This window comes from Oncorhynchus clarkii, chromosome 1 (assembly GCF_045791955.1).
Source record: "Oncorhynchus clarkii lewisi isolate Uvic-CL-2024 chromosome 1, UVic_Ocla_1.0, whole genome shotgun sequence".
Classification (NCBI taxonomy): domain Eukaryota; kingdom Metazoa; phylum Chordata; class Actinopteri; order Salmoniformes; family Salmonidae; genus Oncorhynchus; species Oncorhynchus clarkii.
The window spans coordinates 82,182,775-82,194,878 of record NC_092147.1 but is presented as its reverse complement, the minus strand read 5'-3'; the positions used below and the strand labels follow the sequence as shown (position 1 = coordinate 82,194,878).

General features: G+C 41.7%; 1 pseudogene; it reads left to right on the top strand.

The window, feature by feature from the left end:
* Nucleotides 1-6,184: 6,184 nt before the first annotated feature.
* Nucleotides 6,185-10,661, top strand: LOC139409293 (toll-like receptor 4; annotated as a pseudogene).
* Nucleotides 10,662-12,104: the final 1,443 nt, after the last annotated feature.

Here is a 12,104-nt window from a genome sequence, read left to right as displayed (position 1 = left end):
GGTGACTGGAGTCTGACAATTTTACGGCTTTCCTCTGACACCGCCTATTATATTGGTCCTGGATGGCAGGAAGCTTGTCCCCAGTGATATACTGGGCCGTTCGCACTACCCTCACCTTACGGTCAGATGTCGAGCAGTTGCCATACCAGGCGGTGATGCAACCAGTGCTCTCGATGGTGCAGCTGTAGAACCTTTTGAGGATCTGGGGTCCCATGACAAATATTTTCAGTCTCCTGAGGGAGAAAAGGTTTTGTCGTGTCCTCTTCATGACTGTCTTGCTGTGTTTGGACCATGATAGTTTGTTGGTGATGTGGACACCAAGGAACTTGAAACTCTCGACCCGCTCCACTACAGCCCCGTTGATGTTAATGGGGGCCTGTTCGGCCCGCCATTTCCTGTAGTCCACGATCAGCTCCTTTGTCTTGCTCACATTGAGGGAGAGGTTGTTGTCCTGGCACCACACTGCCAGTTCTCTGACCTCCTCCGTCAGCAAATGTATATATGGTGTTGGAGTCATGTTTCGCCACGCAGTTGTGGGTGAACAGGGAATACAGGAGGGGACTAAATACACACCCCTGAGGGGCCCCAGTGTTAAGGATCAGCGTGGCAAACTTATTGTTGCCTACTCTTACCACCTGGGTGTGGCTCGTCAGGAAGTCCATGATCCAGTTGCAGAGGGATGTGTTTAGTCCCAGAGTCCTTAGCTTAGTGATGAGCTTCGTGGGCACTATGGTGTTGAACACTGAGCTGTAGTCGATGAACAGCATTCTTACATAGGTGTTCCTTTTGTCCAGGTGAGAAAGGGCGGTGTGGAGTGCGATTGAGATTGTGTCGTCTGTGGATCCTTTGGTGCGGTATGCAAATTGGAGTGGGTCTAGGGTGTCCAGGTGGATGCTGTTGATGTGAGCCACAGTTGGTCCGTGCATGCTTTGAGTGATTTCGAACTCATCAACACTTGTGTTTGATATGCTTCCATTCACTCCATTCAAGGTTTCCAAAACCGTATCGCAATCAACAATCAATTCCCTTCAGTTAATCAAAATGAAGATCCGATGACTTCAACGCATTGTAAATGCATTGGTGTCAGCAGGGCAAGAATGAATGCATTTATACTGCCACCTAGTGCTTCGAAACCTCCTAAATTATTAATGAAAAACTGGTGGTTGGCTGTAAATTGAACCTTGCAATAAGTGTGTTTTTAGTAGAACGTCAATACAGTTCTTTCTTAGATTCAAAAGCTATTTCATTTTCTTTGTGATACATTGACAAGAATGGACGGTTAGAGAACATTGTCATTGCTACTCCATTGCAACCCTAATTTGTAATTGTGTCACAAAACTGTCAGAGTACATTCTGACCCATCACTCATCTCAAAGCTTTAGCTTTAGCAAAAACATGTTTTTTCATGACAAAATGTATCTCTCTGTAATTACATACGTATTACAATGTAATTAATCTATTGTAGTGACAGCATTAACCAAATATCCACATTAAAAAATATTTCCCCTTTATTTAACCAGGGAGGCCAGTTGAGAATAAGTTCTCATTTACAACTGAGACCTGGCCAAGATAAAGCAAAGCAGTGCAGCACAAACAACAACAGAGGAATGGAATAACATGGAATAAACAAACATACAGTCAATAACACAATAGAAAAAGTATATTTACAGTGTGTGCAAATGGCGTGAGGAGGTAAGGCAATAAATAATAATGAGCATCGATACTTTTACATTTCATACAATATGCTTGTATAACCTCCCTGTATGTAAGCATACAACTACAAGAAGTTTTGACCTTTATGGCACAGATTTCGTGAGATTTCTCTGAAACCGTAGGATCACGGGTTCAAGACCTTCCTTCAGCTATTCCCACTAAATTGCTACACTGGTTCCACACTGGAACCAAAGCCCCACACACTGAAGGCAGAGGTGGAAAAAGTATCCACTTAAAGATACCTTAATAGAAAATGACTCAAGTCAAAGTGAAAGTTACCCAGTAAAATACTACTTGACAAAAAGCAAAGTATTTGGTTTTAAATATAGTTAAGTATCAAAAGTAAATGTAATTACTAAAATATACTTATGTATCAAAAGGAAATAATTTCAAATTCCTTATATCAAGCAAACCAGACCGCACAATTTTCGTGATTTTTTATTTACAGATAGGCAGGGTCACACTCCAACATTCAGACATAATTTATAAATGCCAGATCTGAGGCAGTAGAGATGACCAGGGATATTATTTTGATGCGTGTGTGAATTTGACAATTTTCCTGTCCTAAGCATTCAAAATGTAACAAGTACTTTTGCGTGTCAGGGAAAATGTTTGCAGTAAAAAGTACATTATTTTTTTAGGAATGTAGTGAAATAAAAGTTGTCAAAAATATAAATAGTAAAGTACAGATACCCCCAAAAACTACTTAAGTAGTACTTTAAATTATATTTACACTACTGACTGAAGGCAGGGTAGAGATGTTCTATGAAAGTGGTCTGTACTTTGTGAGGGAGGTTCAAGCTATCAGATACACTGTAAAATGCCAGAGCCCCATTTTTCTGGTCCACATACACTCCTCCCCTTGACGTCCTGGGCTTGGCTACATCTGTGCTTTGGTTCTTGTGCACGAAGGAGTATTTGTCCTCAGAGCAGTACAGGCTCCAGGACTTGTCATTCCACCCCAGGCTGCTGCATGCTGTTGCTCTTGCGGTTGATGCTTTGGTAGGTGATGCCGATGTCTGTATCTGTTTGTCTCCAGTCCACCTCCCAGTAGCAGTGACTCCTTGACACACCCTCCTCACACTGGCTGGGATTGAAGAGAATTTAATTAGTTGCGTTAATTGAATTGAGTCTGACCATCCACCAATCCAACCACCATACATCATAATGGTTGAAGATATCCCTCCAGTGGTGTGGGGGCTGTGCTTTGGCAAAGTGGGTGGGGTTATATCCTTCCTGTTTGGCCCTGTCTGGGTGTCCTCGGATGGGGCCACAGTGTCTCAGCCTCCAGTATTTATGCTGCAGTAGTTTATGTGTCGGGGGGCTAGGGTCAGTTTGTTATATCTGGAGTACTTCTCCTGTCCTATCCGGTGTCCTGTGTGAATTTAAGTATGCTCTCTCTAATTCTCTCTTTCTCTCTTTCTTTCTCTCTCTCGGAGGACCTGAGCCCTAGGACCATGCCTCAGGACTACCTGGTATGATGACTCCTTACTGTCCCCAGTCCACCTGGCCGTGCTGCTGCTCCAGTTTCAACTGTTCTGCCTGTGATTATTATTATTTGACCATGCTGGTCATTTATGAACATTTGAACATCTTGGCCATGTTCTGTTATAATCTCCACCCAGCACAGCCAGAAGAGGACTGGCCACCCCACATAGCCTGGTTCCTCTCTAGGTTTCTTCCTAGGTTTTGGCCTTTCTAGGGAGTGTTTCCTAGCCACCGTGCTTCTACACCTGCATTGCTTGCTGTTTGGGGTTTTAGGCTGGGTTTCTGTACAGCATTTTGAAATATCAGCTGATGTACAAAGGGCTATATAAATACATTTGATTTGATTTGATAAAGCACTATGAGTGCTTTGAAAAATATTATCTGAAACACCTGTCCTTTCCTAGTCTGGCATGTGACGTCATCACACCTGAGCCTTCAGAGTAGTTTGGTCAAGGTCAGCTCTGCACATATAGATGCCAAAGCAAACAAACAAACCACAAAATGCCACAGCCAAAATTCAAGTGTGTCTGTGTGGAGAGTCTCCTCGATGTATGGGGAAAGATCTATTTATCCCCGGGGCACACCCGAGCCCAGGTGTGTCCTGGGGATAATTACACATTTCCCCCATATATTGAGGAGACTCCACGCAGACACACTGTTGGATTTTGGCTGTGGCATTTTGTGGCTTGTTTGTTTGCTTTGGCACCATTCAACACCCTTCATTATCACCATCTATTCACGCAACCGAGCCCAGGAAAACAAGAGCAGAGAGAAAAAATTTGGCAGACAGAGTGGGAGGGTCGTCACATGTTGCATATTCAGGGGGAAGTAGCCCCAAACAGGACATGAACACAGGACCCTGAGACAGTCAATCCAACACTTAACCTTTACGCCAGGAGGTTTCAACCAGATAGACCAAACAAGGCCCTACATCAGAGGAACTACCAGTGTAATATGCAGTGTAATTATGCTGTTGTTTCCTTATAGTTGCCTATAGGAATAATGACTGTAACACAAGTTCCAGTTTCCTCTTATTTTGACACATGATTAGTTGTCAATGTTCGTTTAATCATAAATGTTCTGTGTTTTTCCACCACTGGGAGGAGCAACACCTTCATGTGTTCATATTTTTTTTATTTTACCCTTATTTTACCAGGTAAATTGACTGAGAACACATTATCATTTACAGCAACGACCTGGGGAATAGTTACAGGGGAGAGGAGGGAGGATGAATGAGCCAATTGAAAGCTGTGGAGGATCAGGTGGCCATGATGCTAAGAGGGTCCGATTGGGAATTTATCCAGGACACCAGGGTTAACACCCCTACTCTTACGATAAGTGCCATGGGATCTTTAGTGACCACAGAGATTCAGTCCCCCTGTTTAAAGTCCCATCCGAAAGACGGCACCCCACACAGGCCAATGTCCCCAATGGAGTATTGGGATATTTTTCAGACCTGAGGAAAAAGTGCCTCCTACTGGCCCTCCAACACCACTTCCAGCAGCATCTGGTCTCCCATGCAGGGACAACCCTGATTAGCTTCAGAAGCAGATTATCGAGTAATGTCGTTTACGAAAGTTCAATCAGGAAGGCTTGTTTACCTTAATCCAGTAAGCATAACACAATTCACTTTGATTTCTATTCTACGGACATAGTGGGAATGAATACAAACGTATTATCCTCTTATTAGCCATATGCAGAATGTCATTCACTTATTTACCCTATACATGGCGCGTGGATCTGTTTCACAGATCCAATGGACGCTCGACATGTTAGACTTTTAGCAGACGCGATTTAGAGTAGTGAGTGCATACTTCTTTATACTTTTTTTTTTTTTTTTTACATACTGCCCCCCGGTGGAAATCGAAGCCACAACCCTGGCACCGCACGCGCCATGCTCTACCAACTGAGCCACACGGATCTAATCTAAATCCTGGTTAAATTGTGTTTAGGGGTATTTAAAATGTCTCTCCATGGTTTAAATAGGAATAAATATATGTAATTGTTGTGAAAATGTGTGTATATGTTACATTTATTATCATATAGAAAATATTGATTTACTACGTTATATTATGATAATTTCCCTATCGTGGACAGAACGTGTTTACTACATTACACAGATTAATGTTTCACCACACGTGATTTACAGAAAATACACATCGTTTTTCCCTCAGATTGGTGATTTTAGCATGAACGTTTATAGTCATCACGATCTCCCAAAATCTATTGTTTAAAACAGATCATTATATTTCGTTTAGTACAAGTGTTTTTGTCATACGCGCCAGTCGGTAGTGTGAATAAAAACGTAACTATCATGTTGAAAACACAGTGGGTTGAATAAATTCGGACGCTCCGCCCATAAAAGTATCTGGCTTCACATGAATTCATAGATTTGAGGTTTAAACTATAATTAAAATGAAAACTAACCCCTGTCGCTAGTTACCAATCGATGTCAGCTGGTGATTCGTTTAAATTATCCAGTCAACATGTGTTTTGTTTTGTTTTCTGTATTGGCTATCTACCGAAATCATTTTCTCACAGATATATAAATTGATAAATGGCAACGACAGGCATATATCGACAGACATGTAGGTATGTTGTCTGTTAGAAGAGCGCAAACGGTACATGTCGCCGCGGTTATTGTCCCACTTCCATTGATTTCAATACAATATTGATGTGAGTGATTCAATTGTAATTCTATTGATTACAGTAGAACAGTGACTGCTTTGTAAATATTGGTGCATGTCCAGTTTAGAAGGTACTAATTTAGCAAAATACAAATAATCTGAACACAAGTGTGACGTGTGTGTAGGGAGTATCTTTTATTTATTGGTCTTCAAAATATCGTAATTTATTTCAGCATATTGATTATGAATTTGTGCATATAAAACCAGTCTTTTGACACTCGGCCATAAAGCAAAAAGCTACGACAACAGGAAGCAGCAACAGTAACGTTATCATTTTCAACGTATGTTTTAGGAATATGAATGGTACTTTTAAAATAATTATACTACAGGATTCTACTTCATCAGGTAAAAACTACTGAATGAGACCAACAATGTGGGGGTTTTGATGCCAGCAGCCCTGATGCCAGCAGGGCTACCTGCCATCACATCTGGGCATCATCAGACGAGGTCATTCCCCAAACGGTTTAATAAAATGTCATATTGCATTCCGTCTTTGTTGTTCAATCAGTTAAGCCTGTGCTCGATTGAACTATTGGATGGTATTCACCTAACCTGTTCTGCAGATACACAGAACATATCTGACACACTGGTTTCAATGCCAGTTTCATCCATCCTGCCAATAATGGCGGCATTATTTCCTCCAAATGAGTGTTTGCTGTCACAGGAGACAGGGCACAAATGTAAATGGACACTGTTATTTGAATAAAAAACGGGTTAAAGTGACTCATATTTCTGGAAGTCTTGTCTTTTTTTTGTCTTGGATTTTTAAGAACCCACCTTGACTGAATCCACAGCCTGGCAAAGGTCTGTCCACTTCTTCACTTTTGTGGCAGACCGTCACCGTAGTGAGGCCCCGGTGTTTGCACTGGGGGACCTGGTCTGGCTCTCGTCCCGAAACCTGCCCTGCCGGAAGCTGGGTCCGCGGTTTGTGGGGCCATTTAAAGTCCTGAGGAGAGTGAACGAGGCGAGTTACAGGTTACAGCTTCCCCCCGATTACCGTATTAACCCCTCGTTCCATGTGTCTCTCCTCAGGCCGGTGGTGGCTGGTCCGCTCCAGGAGTCTGAGGTGCGGGAGGTTCCTCTGCCCCCTCTGGACATCGAGGGGCCCCCTGCGTACTCCGTTCGATCCATACTGGATTCGAGGCGTTGGGCGAGGGGCCTTCAGTACCTCATGGACTGGGAGGGGTAAGGTCTGAGAGGAGAGATGCTGGGTTCCGGTGGAGGATGTGTTGGACCCTTCAATGCTGCAGGAGTTCCACCGTCTCCGTCCGGATCGCCTTGCACCTCGCCCTCCGGGTCGTCCCTGAGGCCGGTGTCGCCGCGCGTACTGTCATGACCTCCACCGAAGTCATTTCCTCTCCTTGTTCAGGCTGTGTTCAGCGGTCGGTGTCATCGGTCTTCTAGCCATCGTCGATCCACTTTTCATTTTCCATTTGTTTTGTTTTCCTACACACCTGGTTTCCATTTCCCTCATTAATTGTTGCGTATTTAACCCTCTGTTCCCCCATGTCTTTGTGTGGAATTGTTTGTTGTAAGTGCTTGTGCACATGTTTATTTGTGCACGTCAGGTTTTTGTACCCATATTCTGTTGTATTTGTATGCCGTTGGGTTTTGGATTAAACTGCTCCGACTACTACCTAGTTCTGCTCTCCTGCGTCTGACTTCCCTGCCACTATCACGCCCTGACCTGAGTATTCTTTGTTTTCTTTATATATTTTGGTTAGGTCAGGGTGTGACATGGGTGATGTATGTGTTTCTGTACTGTCTAGGGGTTTTGTAGGTTTATGGGGTTGTTTACCATCTAGGTGTTTATGTATGTCTATGGTTGCCTAGATTGGTTTTCAATTAGAGGCAGCTGTTTATCGCTGTCTCTAATTGGGAACCATATTTAGGCAGTCATCTTCTTTGGGTATTTTCGTGGGTTATTGGCTATGTGATGTTGCATGTTAACACTCAGTTTCGATAGCGGTCTTGTTTGTTTGTTTGTTTGTTTGTTTGTTTAGTGTACTTCGTGTTTTTTCGTCATTCATTAAACGTATGTATTCACACCACGCTGCGCTTTGGTCTCCTCACTACGACGATCGTGACAGCCACCAATTACGCACCCCTTTACAGTAGATTGATGAGGGGAAAACAATGATTTAATCAATTTTTAAATAAGGCTGTAATGTAACAACATTTTGAAAAAGTCAAGGGGTCTGAATACTTTCCAAATGCACTGTATGTACTATGTACGCACTAACATGTAAAACCGATATGATTTTTCCAATAGTTGACAAAAATATAATTCCAAATACCTTGTGAGATCAAGGACTTGCAAATCCAATAATAGAGGGAAAATACTGTGCTGTAAAGATGTCAGGTAGTTAAAACTGATATCCAGAGTTTCTGTGAGGGGAGGAAGGGCTGGTATGTAGCTGTGGTTTCTCCCTTCACATGAGTAGTGCCTGTTTCGGATCACCTGATAAAAATTACATTTTAAGACACATAGTCATAAATACAGTATAATGCAGTGGTTTAACAGTATCAATAACCTTTAGGATTTTGAACTATTTATATTGTAATTTGTAAACTAATAAAATTCCAGGGACAAAAATATGAATACAGCTATCAAATTAAATATTTTCCATGTGGGAAACTGGGAATAGGTAATTAATTAAATGTATCATAATCTGTTGACTTGACCAGTCGCACCATCAACGTTGAACATCACCATCCTTTTCAGTGTTGTCTAATATTACATTTTAATGATCAACCATTCAACAATAACCTATCTTCAATTATACTTTACCTCTGTGCAAATGTCTCCCTCCACAGCACGCAGGAGAAACAAAATCCACAGGAGAGCAGAAACCATGTCGTTTACTAAAGCATAGTAATTGATAATAACATGTTAGTTGATAGGCTAGTACCAGATACTACACCATCACTATCTATTTGAGAAGTGGCTCTGCATCTCACATGTATTGTTCATCTATGGATGATTATGACCTAAATGGCCATTGTTCATGTTTTTTTTTACCGTCATTTAACTAGGCAAGTCAGTTAAGAACAAATTCTTATTTTCAATGACGGCCTAGGAACCAGTGGGAACCAGTGGGTTAACTGTCTGTTCAGGGGCAGAACGACAGATTTGTACCTTGTCAGCTCGGGGGTTTGAACTTGCAACCTTCCGGTAGCTAGTCCAACGCTCTATTCACTAGGCTACCCTGCCGACCCATGCTGTTTCTCATTTTCTAAAAGGACAAAGCTATTTAAGTTTGTGTTCCCCTGTCTCCACATTGTCACCACATCCCCTGATGCATGAGAACGGGGCATCTATGTGGTAGGACCAGTGCCAGAGCTGAATGAATGTGTCTGTTTTGTAATATTCACAGATACAAAATGATGTGGTTGATACCCATTTTGGACAGTTTTTCTCTTCTTGCATGCAGCAAGGACAATGCACAGAGGTAGGTTATGTTATAAAAGCTTTATTGTAGACTCAGCATACTTCAACTTCACCACCTCAACATCAGTTCCAATGCAGAGATCCGCTTGAATATTTCACAATTTTCTGGACTTGAATCCCTTGAAGGGTTGGATTTCCACAATAGCAAGCTCACTGGTGCTGATGACCTTTTTAACATGGTGTCATCACAAGTATCTGGAAATTTTCGATACAGGAATCACTGTCACAAACCAGTTGTTCTTTCAATGACAGGAATCTGAGTATGCTCAAACTATCTGGTGACAAATTACTCAGGAATATCTCAAATAACCTCTCTGGAAACGTTAGATATTTCATCTTGCGGTATTGAGAAGTTGCTCTGGAACTCTTTTGTTAATCTGAATACGTTACGAGAGTTGATTCTTAGTGGAAATAAATTGATATCTGTGCATTTTCTATCCAATCCTAGCTTTGCTTCACTAAAATGGATAGATTTAGGCAAAAATCTGATTGCCAGAATTGTGGATTTCTCCTGCTCACAAATATACTTTATTATATGGATGAACCCAGGGGCGCAACTCTGGTTTTAGAAGTGGGGGGGACCTAATTATTATTATTATTTTATTTTTTATCCAGTCGGATAAACACTCCAAACAGCCTATTCGACCATTGCCTCGCTTTTTATCACATGGGGGGACAAAATGCCATTTCAGTGAAATTAACTATAAAAATAAAAACAAATGTTTTGTGTAAACCATTATCAGAATCAACACAGACCACTAAAGTGTTTGACTTCGATGTTGAATACTGCACGCACATCTTGAGAGTTAAACTTTTAGTGCCCATCTTTGTTGTCATTTTTATTCTTACATTGTCAGTCTTGACCTTCAAGTTCCAGTTCTACCTGTGTTACTGCTGCCTTTTGCTGAGAGGCTACAAGATCTCCCACCAGTAGGATTGTCTTTACGATGTCTTTGTGATCTACTCCAGCAAGGACGAGGCCTGGGTGATGGAGGAACTGGTGGAGAACCTTGAGAAAGGAGGCCCTCCCATTCAGCTGTGCCTCCATGAGCAGGACTTTGAAGTGGGCAAGTCCACCTCCTCCAACATCATAGACGAGGGCATCATCGGTTGCCGCAAGGTAATCTCGGTGGTTTTGCTCCACTTCATTGACAGTGCGTGGTGTCGCTTTGAGTTTGAGGTGGCTCAGTCCTGGCTGGTGTTGGAGTATCATTATACTGGAGGACGTGGAGGAGGAGAGGACCAAAGTGTTTGGGCTCCACAAATACCTGAAGAAGAACACTTACCTGAAATGGAGGGACATCTCAAAAACACAACCATAAACTGGTTCCTGTTGATGAGCTGACATTATTCTCAGAATTAGCATCTCTGTTGTCAGCTTTTTAGCATGACTATACGGCATTTAATTGACTTTTCAAAACAGGGTTAGAAGAACTTACGCAGTGGATTTTGAGAATGAACTTAGCAGGTTAAGATAATAGGTTAAGGCTAAGAAAAGGGTTAGGGTTAGCCAAAACGCATAAATAAACAACAGCTTTCGATGTCAACTTTGACAAAAGCTGTATTCCATCTAGACATGACCTTGTTTGACATTAGCTGATAATCAGCTGAAGTGACAAGCTGTACCAAAATGAACAAATGGTGGGCCGTGAATCAACGTAGGCTAATTGTGCATTAGATAATGCGTTTTCATTAGCATGGGACTGTTATGCAGATATTTGTTGCATTCGTTTTTACTAAACATTATGTTCTAAATAGTATGTAGAAGTACAACGAGTGCACAGTAGGTAAGTAGCAAGGCAGATTTAGGACACAAACAATGTCTTTGGTTATCACGTTACACAGTCATGTCATTTTGATTTAAGCAATACACACAAACACTCGGAGACAGCAGTGAACAGATGAACAATTTCAGAATGAAGGGATGTTTTGATTGCACGAATGAAAGCATGCAACCGAATACAAGTTGAACACGAAACTACACTCTTAGAAAAACAGGTGCAATCTAGAACCTAAGAGGGTTCTTTGGCTGTCCCTATAGGAAAACCCTTTGAAGAACCCACATGCATAGTCACTTGCACATGCATAGCCCCCCACCTGCATGTACAGATTACCTCATCTAGCCTGTACCCCTGCACACTGACTCAGTGCCAGTGCCCCTTGTATATAGCCTCGTTATGTTATTCTTATTGTGTTACGTTTTATTATTACTTTTTATTTTAGCCCACTTGGTAAATATTTTCTTCTTCTTGAACTGCACTGTTGGTTAAGGGCTTGTAAGCAAGCATTTCACGGTAAAGTCTACACTTGTTGTATACGGCGCATGTGACAAATAAAGTTTGATTTGATTTGAAATAGACCATTGACATTTATGGATCTGTGCCATTTACTTTGAACTGAACTGTGTTTACTTCATGAGTGGTTGTGAGTAGATGCGCTTGTTTTGAGATCAAAGCAAGAGCTGCCTGTAGCCACACGTGCACATTTTGTTCATATCCTTTGCTAGTTGGTGAGTTATTAGCACAGTTATAGATTATTTGTAGACAGCAATAGGTGAGTGATTGCTTCCTACAAGAGCAAAAAAACGTGTACATTTCTACACATCTTTGACAAGCAAGTCAGGTAAAGAGTTGTTTGTTTGTCTTAAAGGGGCAGTGTTGTATTTTGTTACAGACTAGGCTAAGTAGCCAATAGGCAGAGGGTAGCATAATTTGTCTGATTCTCTGTAATAATGGTATGCATTTTATTTTGTAAAGTGCTTTCTT